General features: G+C 49.0%; 1 long non-coding RNA gene across 15 annotated transcripts in view; it reads right to left on the bottom strand.

Moving 5' to 3' along the window:
• The window catches only part of LOC144312620 (uncharacterized), a 95,318-nt gene extending 79,518 nt beyond the window's left edge, over nt 1-15,800 (bottom strand). For 6 of the 15 annotated variants that reach the window (XR_013378124.1, XR_013378127.1, XR_013378121.1 and 3 more), the window contains exon 1: nt 15,590-15,796. This is a non-coding gene — a long non-coding RNA (uncharacterized LOC144312620). Of the gene's footprint in view, nt 1-15,589 lie in introns of all 15 variants that reach the window. The other 9 variants (XR_013378133.1, XR_013378132.1, XR_013378120.1 and 6 more) reach the window with 6 other exon arrangements.
• Between the last annotated feature and the right edge of the window lie 2,229 nt (nt 15,801-18,029).

The raw sequence follows: 18,029 nt of genomic DNA, 5'->3' as shown, positions 1-18,029 counted from the left end.
CATACCCCTTGTGCACGTGCTTCCCTCTCTGCCCCCACTCCAAGTGCATGCACTCACACATTTTGCCTGGGTCACACCTACTCACTTGCTTTCCATTCAGACCTCATAGTTTCCACATGACCTCCTCCAGAAAGCCTTCCCTGGAAGACCCCACCCTTCACGCCCACACCACCAGGCTGGGTTAATCTGAACTAACTCGCTTACTTTTCTGTCTCCTTCGGTAGGTAAACCATTAGCTCTTCAGGGGCAGGGAGGAAATCTAGTTTACTCTTGTATCTCTGGTGCTCAGAGCAGTGCCCAGCTCTTAGCAGGCACCCCCAGATGTCTCTCCACTTGAACAAATGGAGAACCCGGTAGGTGAGGAAGACAGACCGTGGGAAGGTGTCCAAGAAGGAGTTCTTTCTGATAGCTGCTGAACTTGGCTTCTCTTAGCCTGGACCGTGTGGACCACAGTCTCCTAAGCTTGAACACTTTCGAGAAACCACCCTAGAACATCGCTAATTCTTCTTCCATCTTCTGAATCAGCAGCAGAGAAGAGAGATCTCCCCTTCTGGAGTGCACAGCCCTCCATATTTTACACCTGTTAGCTCTTCATTCAATAACTTTCATTGAGCCTCCACATGTCCCAGGTGTAGATGGCCCTTTCCTTCCTTGTACTCTTCACCTCCATGATATTCCCTTTGATACCTTCCACTCTGGTCCCTGACGTGGACACCCATTTTTTCCTGCCCAGGCTTCATTCCCCTCCTTTTGGAAACAGCACCTCTGTTTTCCTCAGGGGACACATCCCACCCCACCCCCGTCCCTGTGGATCCTGCCAGCTGGCGTCACTGCCCTGGCTGAGAGCTGTGCACACGGCCTGGCCGGTCAGGGCTTCCCACCTCCTCCTGACCTCACCCCACCTTGTCCATTGTCCACATAGAGGCTGCAGGGAGTTTCTCAAAACGTAAACCCAATTACGTAATTCCTCTGCTTAAAATCCTTCAAAGATTCTGCCATCAGGCCCAGAGCTCCTCACCGGGCCCGCCAAGGCCTCGTCACATCAAAGCCTCAGCTTAAATGTCACGTACTCAGAAATACCCTTCCTGACCGCACCATGCAGATATCTGTTCCAGCACCCCGTTTTCTTCCTAGCATCATCACATTTTGTTGGCTTACTTTCTCTCACCCTATCAGAAGCTGGGTGGAAGCAGAAACAAGTCTATCTTACTCATTTTACCCCCCGGCACCTGGCACACAGTAGGTGCTCAATCCAGCTCTGGGGAAGCTGTGGACAGTGACCTGTGGCTGGGGAGAGGCCAAGCACACAGACGTGCTGGGCCATCACAGTGGTCCAGGCCACAGATGGAGGTGGTCGGCACTCAGGGCGCTGGCAGGCCCGATTTGGCCCACGGGTCATAGTTTGTGGACTGTGCTGTAGGGAGATCAGCTAAAAAGGAAGGTATCAATGATTTTGAAGAAAGGGATAATCAAGTGAGCAAGGCTTCTTGAGAAAGCCAGAGGGGATCCAGAGCCCAAAAGGCTGGGTGGCTGTGGTGAGAGGACAACATCTGCTGTGTGGCAGGAGGGAGGAGGGGTCTACCACGTGGGAAGGTGGTAGGTTTGGTGGTGGGAATGTGAGCTTTGCCCCTGGAGAACCCCTATTACTCCATGAAGAATGAGCCGATTTCATCAGCTGCGAGTAAGGGAGAAGTAGGGGGCTTGAGAAAAGACAGCCGGGGGGAAGCTGTGTTCTCAGAATGGGACAGGAAACCTAGAGAACCACGGAGGATTGCAAGGCAGCAGTTTCTAATGATGACAGGGTCCCTGGAGGGCAGTGGGAGAGAAGGTCACTGGAGGTGGAAGGGGATGAAGCTCAGGACCTGGGTGGACCACTCCCGTGAGCATCCAAGTCCCCCCACATGAGCTCCAGTCTTCTGTGATTTAGGGGGTCTCCGGTGGGGTGGTGGATGGCAGCCACAAGGTGGAAGAGAGGGCAGTGTAGCCAGAAGACAGAATCTCAAGGAGAGGGAGCTGGGGGTCTGCAGATCCGTCCTCAGCCCCCAGCCCCCCAGCGTGAGTGTGGAAATGTCCTCCACCTCAAATACCTAAAGGGAGCCTGCCCTCAGGGGCAGCCCAGCTCCAGTCCATGTAGAAGAGGAGGGGACTGCTCAGAACAGCAGTATCTAATCTTGGAGAGAAGGGTACGGAGGTGCATGAGTGTGAGTGACTGTGTCAAGTGTGAGTGCAGGAACATGTGTGACAATGTGTTAGTGTGAGCATGCGCAAATATGTGGGTGAATGTGCGAATGTATGGGTGGGAGTGATGTGTGTGTATGTGTGTATGGGTGGTGTAAGGATGTGTTGAGTGTGGGTGTGAAAGTGAGTGTGCATATGAATATATGGTGGCTGAGTATATCTATGTATATGTGTGAGTGTGTTTGTGGGTGCATGGGTGTCAGTTTCTGGGAGTGATAAGTGTGTGAATGTGTCTGTGGGTACATGTCAGTGGGGATGTGTATGAGAGAGGGTGTGAGTGTGGTATCTGAGTGTGTTAGTGGATGCAGGAGTGCGTGTTGTGTAAGAAAGAGAACAGGAAGGGAAGGAGAGAGAAGGGGTATGGACAGGATTGGGCCAGCTGAGGGGTTGTACAGGTGTTACAAGCCTGAGTGAAAGTCTGGAAAAAGACAGAAGGCCCAGAGGGCTGGGAAGTGTGGCAGGATCACCCTGAGGGTCTCCCAGGGAGGAGGCCTCTCACCCTGCTTTACTCCTCTGGCCCTGAGGCTTCTTCAGCTGAGCAGTGGCTTCTAGGGCAACTGCCCCCCAGGGCTCCTACCATGTATTAGTAGTTTCTGAATTGCTACCATATATTTTTTATCATTAATTCTAAGAATTGGGGACACCTGGGTGGCTCAGAGGTTTAGCGCCTGCCTTCGGCCCAGGGCATGATCCCGGGTCCCAGGATTGAGTCCCACATCAGGCTCCCTGCATGGAGCCTGCTTCTCCCTCTGCCTGTGTCTCTGCCTCTCTCTCTGTCTCTGTCTCTCATGAATAAATAAAATCTTAAAATAATAATTCTAAGAATTGCACAGTATTCCATTGATTGGATGGTCCATAATGTATTCATCATTCCCTTATTAATAAACATTTTATTTGTATGCAAAATTTTCCAGTTATTAACAGCCCTATTATGCAGGTCCTTGAAGTTCTTTTTTGCTCATCTCACAATTTCTACAGAATTGCCATAGGAGAAATTCCTTGAAGAGGAAGTGTTAGGTCAAAAAACATGCAAAGACCTGAGACATTAGACCTCTGCTGCCAAATAGCTCTCCAAAAACACTGAAACAATTTACAGCTTCCCCAGCAACATGGGGCTATCTACTTTCCTATAACCTCACTAACTCTGGGTATCATTTATTTTTCATCCTCAACTAATTGGATACTTTACATATATGGCCTCTCCTTGATGTTGTAATCACCGTTTATTATTATTGGCAATTGCTACGTTTTATTGTTTGAGTATTGCCTATCTTATTGTGAATTGCCTTTCCTTGTTCTTGGCTGATTTTTTGGCAAAGTGTTATTGCCAAATCGTTAAGAATGCTAGTAAAAACAATAATCCTTTGTTGGCCAGATATATTGGAAATATTTCCTCCTAGTCTCTTATTTGACTTTCAATTTTGCTTAGGGGTTTTATTTGTAAAGAGAAAAATTATAATTCATGTAGCCAAAACTATTAATCTTTTCTTTTGTTTTTTTGCCTTGGGGGTGAATCTTTATTTATTTATTTTTAAGATTTTATCTATTTATTCATGAGAGACACAGAGAGAGAGAGAGGCAGAGACACAGGCAAAGGGAGAAGCAGGCTCCATACAAGGAGCCCTATGTGGGACTCAATCCCGGGTCCCCAGCATCACGCCCCGGGGCCGAAGGCAGCGCTAAACGCTAAACCACTGAGCCACTTGGGCTGCCTGGGAGTGAATCTTTAAAATAACTTTTCGGGCAGCCCGGGTGGCTCAGCGGTTTAGCACTGCCTTCAGCCCAGGGCCTGATCCTGGAGACCCAGGATCGAGTTCTGTGTTGGGCTCCCTGCATGGAGCCTGCTTCTCCCTCTGCCTGTGTCTCTGCCTCTCTCTCCATGTCTCTCACGAATAAATAAATAAAATCTTTAAAAAATAAAATAAAATAACTTTTCAACCCAAACATGATATAAATATTGACTTGCATTATCTTCTAGGACATTTATATGGTTTTAATAAACATTTAGGTAATAGAGTCCTCTAGAATTTATTTTGCTTAAACTCTTAAAGTGCAGCTCTAACTTGACCTTTCAAGGTGATTATTGGCACTCCCCCCTGCATGCTCCCTCTGCCACCTCCCACTTGCCCGGTACCCATTTCCTGAGCACCTACTGTGTGCCATCCTCATTCTTGCCTCTGCACCAGAGTTACCTAGGAACCTGTCTGGGGGCTCCAGGAGGACAGATTCTCCATTTCTGGACCTCATTCTATCTTAGTTTCTTCTCTAAAGGCTTTCTCTCCAAATACAGTCCCATGCCAAGGTACTTGGAGTTAGGACTTCAACATATGAATTTGTGAGGGAGGAACACGATTCAGCCCACAGTACATACATGAAATCTATTCTCAAAGGAGAGAATAATGAGAAAAGTGGAAGCAACATTCAAAGAGATAGTGGCTAAAATTTTATGAACGTTATGAAAGACCTCAAGCCGCCGTTATAAGAAATGCTAACATCCTCCCAGCAAAACAAATCCAAATAAAAACTCACCCGGGGAACATCATAGAAAACTAAAGACGAAGAGGAAGTCTTATAAGCAGATAATAGGATGCATAGAGAGGAGCTGAGGGTGTGGGGCATTTGGTGAGATCTTTACTATGTGGGCTGTTTGGGCCACACAGAGGAGGGGTATGGAAAGAGGAGGGAGGCAAAGGAGTAGAAAGTATTACTGAAATGACCTCCTGGTGGAGGAGAGGCAGGAAGGGAGGGGCGTCTAAAAGAAATCGGGAAATAAATAAATAAGTAAGTAAATGAAACAGGGAAGGGGCGCCTGGGCGGCTCAGTCAGTCAGCCTCAGTGTCCATCGAAAGATGAATGGATAAAGAAGCTGTGGTCTATGTATACAATGGAATATTCCTCAGCCATTAGAAATGACAAATACCCACCATTTGCTTCAACGTGGATGGAACTGGAGGGTATTATGCTGAGTGAAGTAAGTCAATCGGAGAAGGACAAACAGTGTATGTTCTCATTCATTTGGGGAATATAAATAATAGTGAAAGGGAATATAAGGGAAGGGAGAAGAAATGTGTGGGAAATATCAGAAAAGGAGACAGCACATAAAGACTCCTAACTCTGGGAAACGAACTAGGGGTGGTGGAAGGGGAGGAGGGCGGGGGGTGGGGTGACTGGGTGACGGACACTGAGGGGGGCACTTGACGGGATGAGCACTGGATGTTATTCTGTATGTTGCCAAATTGAACACCAACAAAAAATAAATTTATTATAAAAAAATAAAAGAAATAAAAGAAAAAATAAAAGAAATAGGGAAATAAATAAATAAATAAATAAACAGGGAAGGGGCGCCTGGGCGGCTCAGTCAGTTAAGTGTCTGATTCTTGATTTTGGCTCAGGTCAGGATCCTAGGGTCCTGGGATGGAGGCTGCGTTGGGTTCCCTGCTCAGCAGGGAGTCTGCTTCTCCCTCTGCCTCTGCTGCCCTCCCCCTGCTCATGCTCTCTCTCCCTTTCTCAAATAAATAAATAAAACCTTAAAAAAGAAAAAGCAAGCAAGTGGTGAATTGAGCTGAGCAGGCCCTTTGAGGAAGAAGGTTCGGGCCTGGCAGACAGAGATGCCATTTCCTAGGCTAGGTGCTGTTAGGTACAGAAACCCTAGCCCCAGGGGTCTTTTCCAGCTCACCCTTCCCTAAACAGCTGTTGCTGGTAGGCTTTCCTAGGTGCTCAGAACTAGGCCTTGCTTCCTTCCCATCTGCATCCTCTCCCTCAAGGTGGCCGCCCTTGACCCTGGCTTTAGTAACGGGCTCAATGAAGGTGATCCAGAATCCTCTCACCTGGAGCACTGTGCCTCGCAGCCATTCTCTCCCAGACACCTCTTCCAGGCCACCACCCCACAGCTACACACTAGCCCTGGACTCCCTGCATACCCCAGCACACCCCCCATCAAGCAGTTACTTAATGCCAGTCAATTGAATAACAACCCCCTGGTCCTCATCTCGTGTTCTGTCCAGTTGTGCAGTTCTGGGTCTTGGGAGTCATGTTGGACTCACGCTCTCCCTCACGCCCATGACCCCACCATATGCAATCCATCAACCAAGCCCCATTGATCTTACCTCCTCATTGCATGTGGGATGTGTCCTCTCCTCCCCATCAGCCCTTCAGTCCACAGGACTATCACTCCCCCTCAGGGGGGCTGCAGCAGCCCCTCCTTGCCCTCCCTGATTCCATGTCCCTTCAAGCCACCCTCCTCAGAGGCCAGACTCCTATCCCTGGGATTCTGACCCTGTCACCTGGCCCCAGAACACTCCAACAACCAGAACAACAGCAGTAACACCCACCAGCACTCACAGGGCACTTCCAAAGGCCCCCACTGTTGCAAGAGTGTTCCTTGTGCACACTCATTGCTCACAGGAGCCCCATGAGGGGAACTCTAGTTGGCTTAACATCCCAATTGCCCTAGTGAAGAAACAGAGACACAAAGAGCTTTAGCAACTCAGAGGTCACCCAGCTGGCATAAGACAGGGACAGAATTCAAACTCACATGGCCTGGGGCACGAAGGAGACAAGCAAACTTCCCAGTGAGGCTCAGAAGGCACAGTGAGGTTGGGCGTGACCCCCCTCCAGAGGCTTTCTTCCATCAGCGTCCCCGTCCCATCTGCCCCACCAGGCCCAGACCCCACCAGCTCACTCACAGGGTTTCTTCCCCACTCTGGGCCTTTACACCTGCTGAGCTCCCTGCCTAAAACCCTGATGGTGAAATTTCTGTTCCTGTCCTTTGCCCATTTCATAATTGGATTATTTGTTTCTTTGCTGTTGAGTTTAATAAGTTCTTTATAGATCTTGGAAACTAGCTCTTTATCTGATAGGTCATTTGCAAATATCTTCTCCCATTCTGTAGGTTGTCTTTTAGTTTTGTTGGCTGTTTCTTTTGCTGTGCAGAAGCTTTTTATCCTGATTAAGTCCCAATAGTTCATTTTTGCTTTTTTTCCCCTTGCCTTCATAGATGTATCTTGCAAGAAGACATACACATGGCCAACAAGCACAAGAGAAAATGCTCCGCAGGGCAGCCCCGGTGGCGCAGCGGTTTGGCGCCGCCTGCAGCCCAGGGATCGAGTCCCATGTTGGGCTCCCTGCATGGAGCCTGCTTCTCCCTCTGCCTGTGTCTCTGCCTCTCTCTCTCTCTCTCTGCATCTCTATGAATAAAAAAAAAAAAAAAAAAAAAATCTTAAAAAAAAAAAAAAAGAAAATGCTCCGCATCACTGGCCATCAGGGAAATACAAATCAAAACCACAATGAGATACCACCTCACACCAGTGAGAATGGGGAAAATTAACAAGGCAGGAAACAACAAATGCTGGAGAGGATGTGGAGAAAGGGGAAGCCCCTTGCCCTGTTGGTGGGAATGTGAACTGGTGCAGCCACTCTGGAAAACTGTGTGGAGGTTCCTCAAAGAGTTAAAAATAGACCTGCCCTACGACCCAGCAATTGCACTGCTGGGGATTCACCCCAAAGATACGGATGCAGTGAAACGGCAGGACACCTGCACCCCGATGTTTCTAGCAGCAATGTCCACAATAGCCAAACTGTGGAAGGAGCCTCCGTGTCCATCAAAGGATGAATGGATAAAGAAGATGTGGTCTATGTATACAATGGAATATTCCTCAGCCATTGGAAATGACAAATACCCACCATTTGCTTCGAAGTGGATGGAACTGGAAGGTATTGTGCTGAGTGAAGTAAGTCCGTCGGAGAAGAACAAACATTTTTTTTTAAGATTTATTTATTTATTCACTCAGAGAGAGCGAAGAGAGAGGCAGAGACACAGGCAGAGGGAGAAGCAGGCTCCATGCAGGGAGCCCGACGTGGGACTCGATCCTGAGTCTCCAGGGTCACACCCCGGGCTGCAGGCGGCGCTAAACCGCTGCGCCACCGGCGCTGCCTGGAGACGGACAAACATCATATGGTTTCACTCATACGGGGAATATAAGAAATAGCGAAAGAGATTATAGGGGAAAGGAGAGAAAATGAGTGGGAAATACCAGTGAGGATAACAGAACCTGAGAAACTCCTAACTCTGGGAAACGAACAAGGGATGGTGGAAGGAGAGGTGGGGGGAGGGGGGGACTGAGTGATGGGCACTGAGGGGGGCTCTTGGCGGGTTGAGCACTGGGTGTTATACTATACGTTGGCAAATCGAACTCCAATAAAAAATATACAAAAATATACAAAAAATATAAATAGATGAATAAAAATAAATAAAACCCTGAGGGACACCCACCTCCACCCCCACTCAGTTAACTCCTATTCCAGCCTCTCATCTCCAGGCGTTCCTCACTCACCACTAGAGGGCGCCGTAACCTGAAAAAATCGCCCTGCAGACCCGCGCAGGGGATGGGGCGGGACCCTGGGGTCTCCTCTTTGGGGTGAGCGCGGTGGTCTCCCCGAGAAGCACTGCGATCTGCTAGAGACTGAGACCCAGTTTGATTCCCTCCCCTGCCATCTTCCAGCTGTGTGCCCAGAGGATGCTCAGCCACCTCCAGTATCTGTCAAATAAATGGGGTGATGTTGAACCACCAGCACCTGCCCCACAGAACTAGTGCTTTAAGTTCCACAGAAATCAGAGAGATGGCAAAAATCCTCCCTGCCCCTGGGAACTGGAGCCCAAGAGCCTCAGGAAAGAAACAGATGCCTCTGTTCAGAAACACTGTGGAAGGAACCAGTTGAAAAGGACTTTTGAGTGGGAAGAAAAGGGAAAACTAGTCCCTTACTCTCATGTGCCGTTCAAACCTCAGCACGACTCTGAGACAGGGATTCTTGTTTTCCGTGTGGGTCGTTGAAGAAACTGAAGCACAGCTGTACGTGGTAGAAAATGGTGATCCCCACCCCCACCCCGCCCCACCCCACCCATCCCCTGCCTGCTGGCTGGCCTCCCGGGTATCTCACATCCTCTGCACCTGTGGTTGTCAAGGTGTGGCCCTGAAGTAGCTGCTGCATCACCGGAGACTTCCAAATCAGAGCTTCAGGGCGGCGCCAGCCATCCGTGTCTACAGCCCTCCAGGTCACCCTACAGCACAACCTAGCCCTCCTCGCGCCTGCGAAACACACCTACTCCTGGGGAAGGCTGAAGTAGTCCCTGCAGGACCCTGAGGGAGAAGGGGAGTGAGAAGTCAGACTGTTCCTGGGAGGTGGTCCCCAGCTAATAAGAGCCTTGGGTGGCTTGGCCCCCTAGCTAGAAAAACACCCCCAGATGAAGTCTTCACAGTTTCTGCGACAACTGGGAGTCCATCAGACAGCCTTGGTGGCCGCAGAGCATTGGGAAGCAGAGATGCTCAAACTCATGGGGAGAGATCACTGACAATGCAGATTCCCAGGTCCCTCCCTGCGTCTCCCAGGTTGGGCCCAGGAAGCTGCCATCTGAACAGGCCTCGTAACATTTGGGACCCTTGGACATGGAAGGCATTAGACCAGCTACACCTAAGTATGAATTCTGACTGTCCCCCATTGGTTCTATGGATTTGATACCAATCCCTGATGGCTGTCCCCTCTGACCATCAGATTCCTCCTCTGTAAAAGGTGGTCTTTATGAAAAAAATAATGGTTTCCAGGATCAGCAGTGGCTCAATACACTTAAAGCAGGAAGGCTGACTGGGGAGGTGAGGGTAACAGGAGATAGAGGACATAGAATGCCAAACTCAGGGCACAGGTTTTTGTCCCTGGGGCAAAAGGGAGCCGCAGAAGAGGGGTTAGCCCAGGAGAGACAGGCTCAGATTTGCATCCCCATCCCCCCTTCCCCGCAGCACTGCAGCGGCCGGGCCTCTGTGTGCCAGACACTCTGGGTCCAATCCCTGCCCTGCCCCTTCCCCACTGCTGTGGGATTTGGGGCAAGCAATAGAACTTGCCAGTAGCTCAGTTCCCTTATCTGGTGAAGGAAGAGAACGGGATTGTCTATGAGAACTAAAGGAGAGAACTCACAGGAGGCGCTCAGCCCTTGGTGGCCATTATCGTTAAACTGTGAGATCAATCGTAGTCAATGCAAGTGCAATCGCTAGAGGACACCCACAGGGAGGAAGTCACCGAGGGCCCTTTGTGAATGCCTTGGGAACAGTGTGTCCCCGGGGACACATTATACTGCCAGCCCCTGGCCCTCCCCAGGGGCCCCAGGCCAGGTAGGAAGTGGCTGGGCATGAAGGCTGGATGGGGCCCCACCCCCTCCTGCTGCTGCTCCACCCCAACCCACCCACATGACCCAGCTTCCTGTTTGTGATGCCCAGGCTGGAGGGAGGAAATCAGTGCCCCCGCCCTGGGACTGGAGGGCAGGAATGTGGATATGTTGACGTCAAAGCATGTCCTACTTCTGGGGAAGTCGGGATGGGAAGGGCTTCCTGCAGGTCTGCTTTTGATCCCAAGCTAGAGCTGGGGGCTTAAGCTAGCCCTGAGGGAGGCCAGCCACACGGAGCTTTCCCTGATGGATGCCTTTGGGAGGTGATTCAGGGTGCTGCTGTCAGGGTCCTACCCTAACAGAGCTGTATGACCATGGGCAAATCACCTTCCCCCTTCCAAGGCTCCCTTCCCTCATCTGTAGGGTGTGGATAAATATGTGCATTTCAGAGCATCATTCATTCATCAGATATACATTTTGAGATGAGCCTGCCCTGGCCCTGTGGGCTCTTTCAGTTAACCTAACTGGTGCGGTGGGGAGGGAGAGAAGACCCTGAAGCAGAGAGAGGCATGAAGCATTTCTGGAGGCAACTGCCAGGAGGTTCCCAGCATTAGCATTCAGGGTAGCTGGAAGATGTCCTGAGGAGGGCTCAGAGCAAGGCCTTGGGACACGGCTCAGCTCTGCTTTGGGACCAGAGAAACCTGGGTTAGAATCCAGATTTGGCCATTCACTAGCTCTGTGACTTTGATCATTCTTTCTGTTTACTCATCCCGCTGTGTAATGCGAGGATAACCCCAGCCGCATTTCAAGGTTGTTGGAGATTAAGACATCATGTCTTTAAAGCACCTGGTACAATGCCTGACGTAGAGTACTCGTGGCTGTTGCTCTTGCAGTTGTTGGCATTTATTTATAAATGACCAGATGTCCGGAGGGGTTCTTTGGGCATCTTTCCCCCAGATGCCCAGTAGGTGGCGATAGAGGCCCTTTGTTCAACAAAATCTACATTCACTGATGAGAAGCCAGATTTAGAAGTTTATGGGCTTTTTTTTTAATTTAATTTTATATTATTTAAATTCAATTAATTAACATACAGTGTATTATTAGTTTCAGAGGTAGAGTTCAGTGACTCATCAGTTGTATATAACACCCAGTGCTCATCGCCTCAGAGGATGCTTCCTGAGCACCCCAACAAAGCAACCAGGCCCAGGGGCAGTGGGAATGGCGGAAGCGGGGACTAGTGACCTCTGCCCAATAGACATCTGGAGAAGAAGAGTCCTGACCACTTCAAAAGAAAGCTTGATTTCAATTCATTTGGATACATATACCCAGAAGTGGGATTGCTAGATTATGTGATAGTGTGATTTTTAATGTCTTGAGAAACCTCCATACTTTTTCCACAGTGTTTGCACCAGTTTGCATTCCCACCAACAGTGTGCAAGGGTTCCAATTTCTTGACATCTTCACCAACACTGTCTTTTTAATTGTTTTTTAGTAATAGCCATCCTAACAGGTGTGAAGTTTTGATTTGCATTTTCCTGATGATTAGCCACATTGAGCATCTTCTCATATACCTGTTGGCCATTTTAGTGTTTTCTTTGGAGAGATGTCTATTCGAGTCATTAGTCCATTTTTTAGAGGGCTATTTATTTTTTTTGCTATTGAGTTGTAGAAGTTCCTTATATATTTTGGACATATATCCCTTATCTGACTTATGGTTCATAGATATTTTCTGCCATTCCACGGGGTGCCTTTTCACTGTTCACTGTTCCCTTTGCTGTGCAGAATTCCAGTTTGATGTTCAGTGCAGCATTAGTCACAATAACCAAGATGTGGAGACAACTGAATGTTCACGGATAGACGAATGGATCAAGAAAATGTGGTATAGGGCAGCCCAGGTGGCTCAGCAGTTTAGCGCCGCCTTCAGCCCAGGGCCTGATTCTGGAGACCCGGGATCAAGTCCCACGTCAGGCTTCCTGCATGGAGCCTGTTTCTCCCTCTGCCTAGGTCTCTGCCTCTCTCTCTCTCTCTCTCTCTCATGAATAAATAAATAAAATCTTTTTTTAAAAAAGAAAATGTGGTATAGACATACAGCAGAATATTATTTAGCCTTTAGAAGAGGAAATCCTGCCATATGGAACAACCCGGATGAACCTCAAGGACATCGTGCTGAGGGAAAATAAGTCAGTCACAGGACAGAGGGATACTGCATGATTCTAGTTACATGAGATGTGGGACTCGTAGGAGCAGACAGTAGAATGGTGGGTGCCAGGGGCAGGGGCTGGGGGAAGAGGAGTTATTCGCCAACAGGTATAAAGTTTCAGTCACACAAGACGAGTCCATTCTAGAGATCTGCTCTTCAACACTGCCTGTAGTTAACAACGCTATATTGTGTGCCTAAGAATCTGTTAAAGAGGATGGATCTCATCTCAAATACTCTTACCACAATAAAATAAAAATTAACAAGGAAGCAGGTTCAGGTGATAGGCACCATGGAAATCTGCAAAAGGATTCTGTGAGGAAACAGAGGAGGGGGTGTGGGGCTCCCCAACCTCTCCACCGCCAGCCACTCCTCCTCACCTCCAGCCACAGATCCTGCTACCCTCACCCTCCTCCTTCATCTCTTCTGCTTCCCTCCTCCTTCCCTTCCTGTCCTCCTTCCTTCTCTCAGCAAATATGCACTGTGCACCCAGGCTTGTACTATGAGCTGGGATCAGAGCAGGGAGCAAGATATATATGCCCTCTAGAACCTTCAACCTAAGGGGGACAGATCATAAACAGATAAATAAAAGAAATAAGAAAGATCCTTACAGATCCTGATGTGATAGAGTGCCCAAGGACCTGGAATAAGGAGAACAGCAGGGAGCTGGCTAGAGGGAATGGTGAGCTAGGCAGAGAGAGCTGCTTGAGCAAAGACCCTGAGGCATTAAAGTCCATGAGACCATGGGGAGGAGGCAAGAGGTGGCAGCGAGGTCAGGGACTGATGCAGTGGCCAGACTCAGAAGGGGGTCTGCAAGGTGCAGGCTAAGGGGTCATCTGGGTGCTGAGGCTATCACAGTGGCCACTAATATTGACCAAGCACCCATTCACCAGGCATTGTCATTATCCCATTTTACTGATGGGGAAACTGTAGCAGGAGCCACAGCCAAGCAGGGTCTTCAGGATTCCTGGACATCTTGATGGCCACTGGTGAGAAGAAGGAAGAGAGTATGGACTGTGAAAATTAACATTCATTTAGCATCTCCTGGGTGCCAGCACTCTGCTGAGTTATTTGATGTTATCTGATGTGAATTTATCATTTTCACTCAAGAGGACAGTACTATCATGATTCCCATTCTAGAGATAATAAAAAGAGAGTCCAAGAGGGAAGGTGATCTGTCCAAGGTCCAAGGTGTTGAACATGTCCAAGGTCTTGAGTGGCAGACCCAAGATTGGAACCCAGCTCTCCATGCTGGGGCAGAAGGTTCCCTATGCCCAGAAGTCTCAGAGCCGCCTGGAGGGCCAGCCAAGTTCTCTGGCTGCAGCTCACCAAGATTCTTGGGTCCCCCCCCCCATCAGCAAGTCCAGTCCACATGCCCCCTGGGGCTTTGCTCTTCTCCACTGCCAGCACCCCCAACAAACTCTGCCATCTTTCCTTGGAGGGCTCCATTTCCTGCCCTCCTGATACTGTGACAGCCTAAAATGATCTTGTTTACCTGGTACAGTTATCTTCCCACCTGCCTAAGCCCTGACCCTTACAGACCTCCCAGCTTCATGCTTCCCATCCCCAAATTCTGAACCCTGCACTCCCTCACCCAGATATGCTCATGTTCTCCTGAACAAACACACCGTGCATGAGAGCAGGTACAAATCCATCTCATTCATTCATCTCTCTCTCCTCAGAGCTTAGCTCTGTGACTGGCAGAGAAGGGACTCAGTGAAGGTGAATGGATGCGTGGAGGCTGAATGGAAGTGAATGGATGGATGGATGGATGGATGGATGGATGGATAGATGGATGAACTATGGACAAAAGACTATTGACCTGAGCTTCTGTTGTCCTTGTGACTCAGGAAGGAGATCAAAGTACAGATGGCAGCATGACTTATGTAAGAGGGTCCTCTAGTGTGGGGCTATCCAGGGTAGGGGCAGGTGTCAGAGCCGGGGATGGGCTGTCAGCAGGGGACTTGATGAGTGAACCCTGAGACATGACCTAGAGCATTTACTGGAAAGGACAAGAAGGGTGGAGAGCCTAGAGCTGGGAGCCAGCATGTTAAGGCCCTGACTCAGCCAGGCACTATGGGAGTTTGAGAAACTGGGAGCAAACACCCACCCCATACACAGACATGGCCCTATACAAGGCATGAAGGACTCTCACTTATAGTTCCATGACTAAGCCTCACTGTGGCCCTTGAAGCAGGTGGGATTCTGCCCATGGTGCCAATGAAGAAAGTGACTTCTGGAGGGGAAGAAACTTGTTTAAGACCACCCAGCCAGAGAATGGCAGAGCTGGGTTAGGGTACTGGATCAGGGTGACCCAGTCTTTGCTTTAACTTGCTGGATGGGGCCTCTCTCTTGAGAGCCAGGCTCACAAATGGCTCAGGAGGGAGTGGGTCCAAATTTCCCTGGAGGGGGAAGAGGCTTGGGGTATGGGGACTGTGGGGTCAGGCTTGAGAGACTCCCCAAGTGCAGACTCCAGGCCTGCCCCTCCAAGCTGACTGCCCAGCATCTGAATGACCCTCCCCAAATGCAGTGTGCCAAGTCATGCTGTACTTCGCTCTTGCAGGGGCTTCAGGGTAGTATAGGATCAAGCCCAGGATTCTGACTTGGCCTTCTGGTTCCTTCATCACTGACCCCTGCAAACTGCACCCCCCCACCCCCCACCCCCGCCTTGTGCCTTAACCTAAGCCCTGCTCCCCGCACCCCACAACCCCACAACCCCACAAGCCCGACGCACTTGCATTTTTCTGAGCAAACACACCCTGCTTGCTCTCTAAGGCCGCACAACCTTACATGGGTGGAGTTCTCCGTGGGAAACACCTTCCCAATCTTTACCCAAATAGTTCCTACTCAGTGTTCGAGATCTCGAGATCTCGTTGTGCCTCAGCAACCCTCTCTGACCCACCCGCACCTCTGCAGTGTGAGGCAATCCCACCCCTCTCTGCTCCAATTACATGCTATGCTGAGATCTACCATCAGGGCAATTACGGCACCGTCATAATTACCTCGTTACTCGTCTGCCTCTCCAACTAGACTGTGAATTCCAGGAGGACGCTTCAGGACTTATTCACCTCTGGAGCTGCAGGGCCAGGCAGAGCACCTAACTGGAGTCTTTATTTATTTACTTGTGGAAGGAGGGAGGGGGGGAGGAAGGAAGATAGAAGGGAGGGAGGAGGGAGAGGAGAGGGAAGAGAGCACTCTACGGCTTCCAGTGCTCTTTCATGCACCTTATTTTGTTGAAGGGTAGGGGCAGCAGGCCAGCTGCAGATCTGCCTGTCACCCCACAGTGCTTGGCTATTTGTGCTAAATCTGTGGACCACTGGTTTTTAAACCAAATCTTTATTTTTCATTGGCTCACGGAACTAAATATATCTTTTTAAAAAAAATTTAAAGATTTTATTTATTTATTCATGAGAGACAGAGAGAGAGAGTGAGAGGCAGAGACACAGGCAGAGGGAGAAGCAGGCTCCATGCAGGGAGCCCGACATGGTACTCGATCCCGGGTCTCCAGGATCATACTCTGGGCTGAAGGCAGGCGCTAAACCGCTGAGCCACCCAGGGATCCCTGAATATATCTTAAAAGGAAATGCTGCATCGTTGTCCCGAACAGAAAGGTAGAATCACTTCCCATCAACAGAAGGTTGTCATAAAAATGAATGTAGCTGATGCTTACCATGTACCAGGCACTCGGCTAGGCACATGACTAACATTAACCCGTCCATCCTATGGTGGGGTGCCACTGTATCTCAAGCATCTAGATGGGGAAACTGAGGTACAGAAACCTTAAGTAACTCACCCTAGGTCACAACCGGAAAGCAGCAAGGCTGCCCCTGAAACCAGGCAGTCTGGCTCTAAGAAACAAGGAGATAAATAAGCCAGGGTTGTCTTCTACCTAAATATCATTGCCTTCTGCAGGCTCTGCGTCTGAGGCCTCCATCCCTTGTGACGAAGAGAGATCAGCAAGTGCTAGAGAGGCAATAAAGCCATAGTAGCAGCACCCTGAGACTTTCCTCCAGAAGTTAGCAGAGAATGAAGGGGAATCCAAGAGAATGCATATCTCACCAGGTGATTTTTTGGTATTTAAATGTAGTCAATCGGGACACCTGGCTGGCTCAGCAGTTGAGCATCTGCCTATGGCTCAGGGCATGATCCTGCAGTCCCCAGGATGGGGATCGAGTCCACATCAGGCTCCCTGCATGGAGCCTACTCCTCCCTCTGCCTAAGTCTCTGCCTCTCTCTGTGTGTGTCTCTCATGAATGAATGAATAAATAAATCTTAAAAAAAAAAAGATAAAAATAAATGTAATCAATCTCTGCTCTTTAATGCCAAGTCTGTATAAAAGTCATCTCTGCCAGGGGCACCTGGGTGGCTCAGTCAGTTATGCATCTACCTTCAGCTCAAGTCATGATCTTCAGGGTCCTGGGATGCATCCCTGCATTAGGCTCTCTGATCAGTGGAGAGTCTGCTTCTCACTCTCCTTCTGCCCCTCCTCCTGCTTATGCATATTCTTTCTCTCTCAAATAAATAAAATATTTTTAAGAAAGAAATAAAAAATCATCTCTGCTAAAGATGTAGAGTGCAGCCCACACGTTGGTTAAACTCTGTAGCACAAGGAGCTCCCAGCAGCACCACCCGCACCACCAGCACCAGCTCAGGACATTGTCCAACATCGCAGGAAGTGGAGGCAGAGAGGAATTAAGCAAGGTGTTAAATTAAATCAGTAAGAATGGGCAAAACCTAAAATTAAATTCAAATCAAAGCAAAGTAATCTGACTATAACAAACTGAGATCATATCCCCATGATAGCATGGTACTACGGAGAGAGGACAAAGAACAAATCCAAGCAACCTCTTAACACAGCTGAGAGACTATGCTCCCCTCAGCCTAAAAGCAATCAAAATGGAAAGACAGCCTGAACTTTACTTAATAGGGTTTCCTGTTGCTCACTAGGTCTGAAGCAGTTTTGCAGTTATTGTCACACTGAGCAAATACGTTAATTACCATAGGGGTGCTAGGGTTGTCAGCAGGGGAGGTGCAAATATGGGAGGAAGATGATGAGAAAGAAGCCTGTGGTGTTGGACTGGAATTTGAAGTAAAAGTATGAGCTCACAATGTAAAAATATGAAAACACAAATGAATGTTGATTTCTAGTTCTTTCTGTTGAAGGGGTCCCAAATCAATGACAGCCCAATAACAAAGAGCCCACCCAGCACACAAACCTTGGCTTATAAATATCATTCTTCAACAAAAAGAAGCCAGGGCAATTTGGGGAAATGGATGGTTCCAAGGCTGAAACAGGAAAAATACAAGATGAGCCTGGAACATCAAGTTTTGGCAGAAGGTACAGAAATGACCAAAGAATGATGGAGATGCACCAGAAGGGTGCAGGAGCCAGACTGAAGAGGCCACTGCTGCCAACCATGGAACAATTTGAGTATTGACTTA

This window comes from Canis aureus, chromosome 4 (assembly GCF_053574225.1).
Source record: "Canis aureus isolate CA01 chromosome 4, VMU_Caureus_v.1.0, whole genome shotgun sequence".
Taxonomy (NCBI): domain Eukaryota; kingdom Metazoa; phylum Chordata; class Mammalia; order Carnivora; family Canidae; genus Canis; species Canis aureus.
This window is presented reverse-complemented; position numbering and strand designations above follow the sequence as displayed.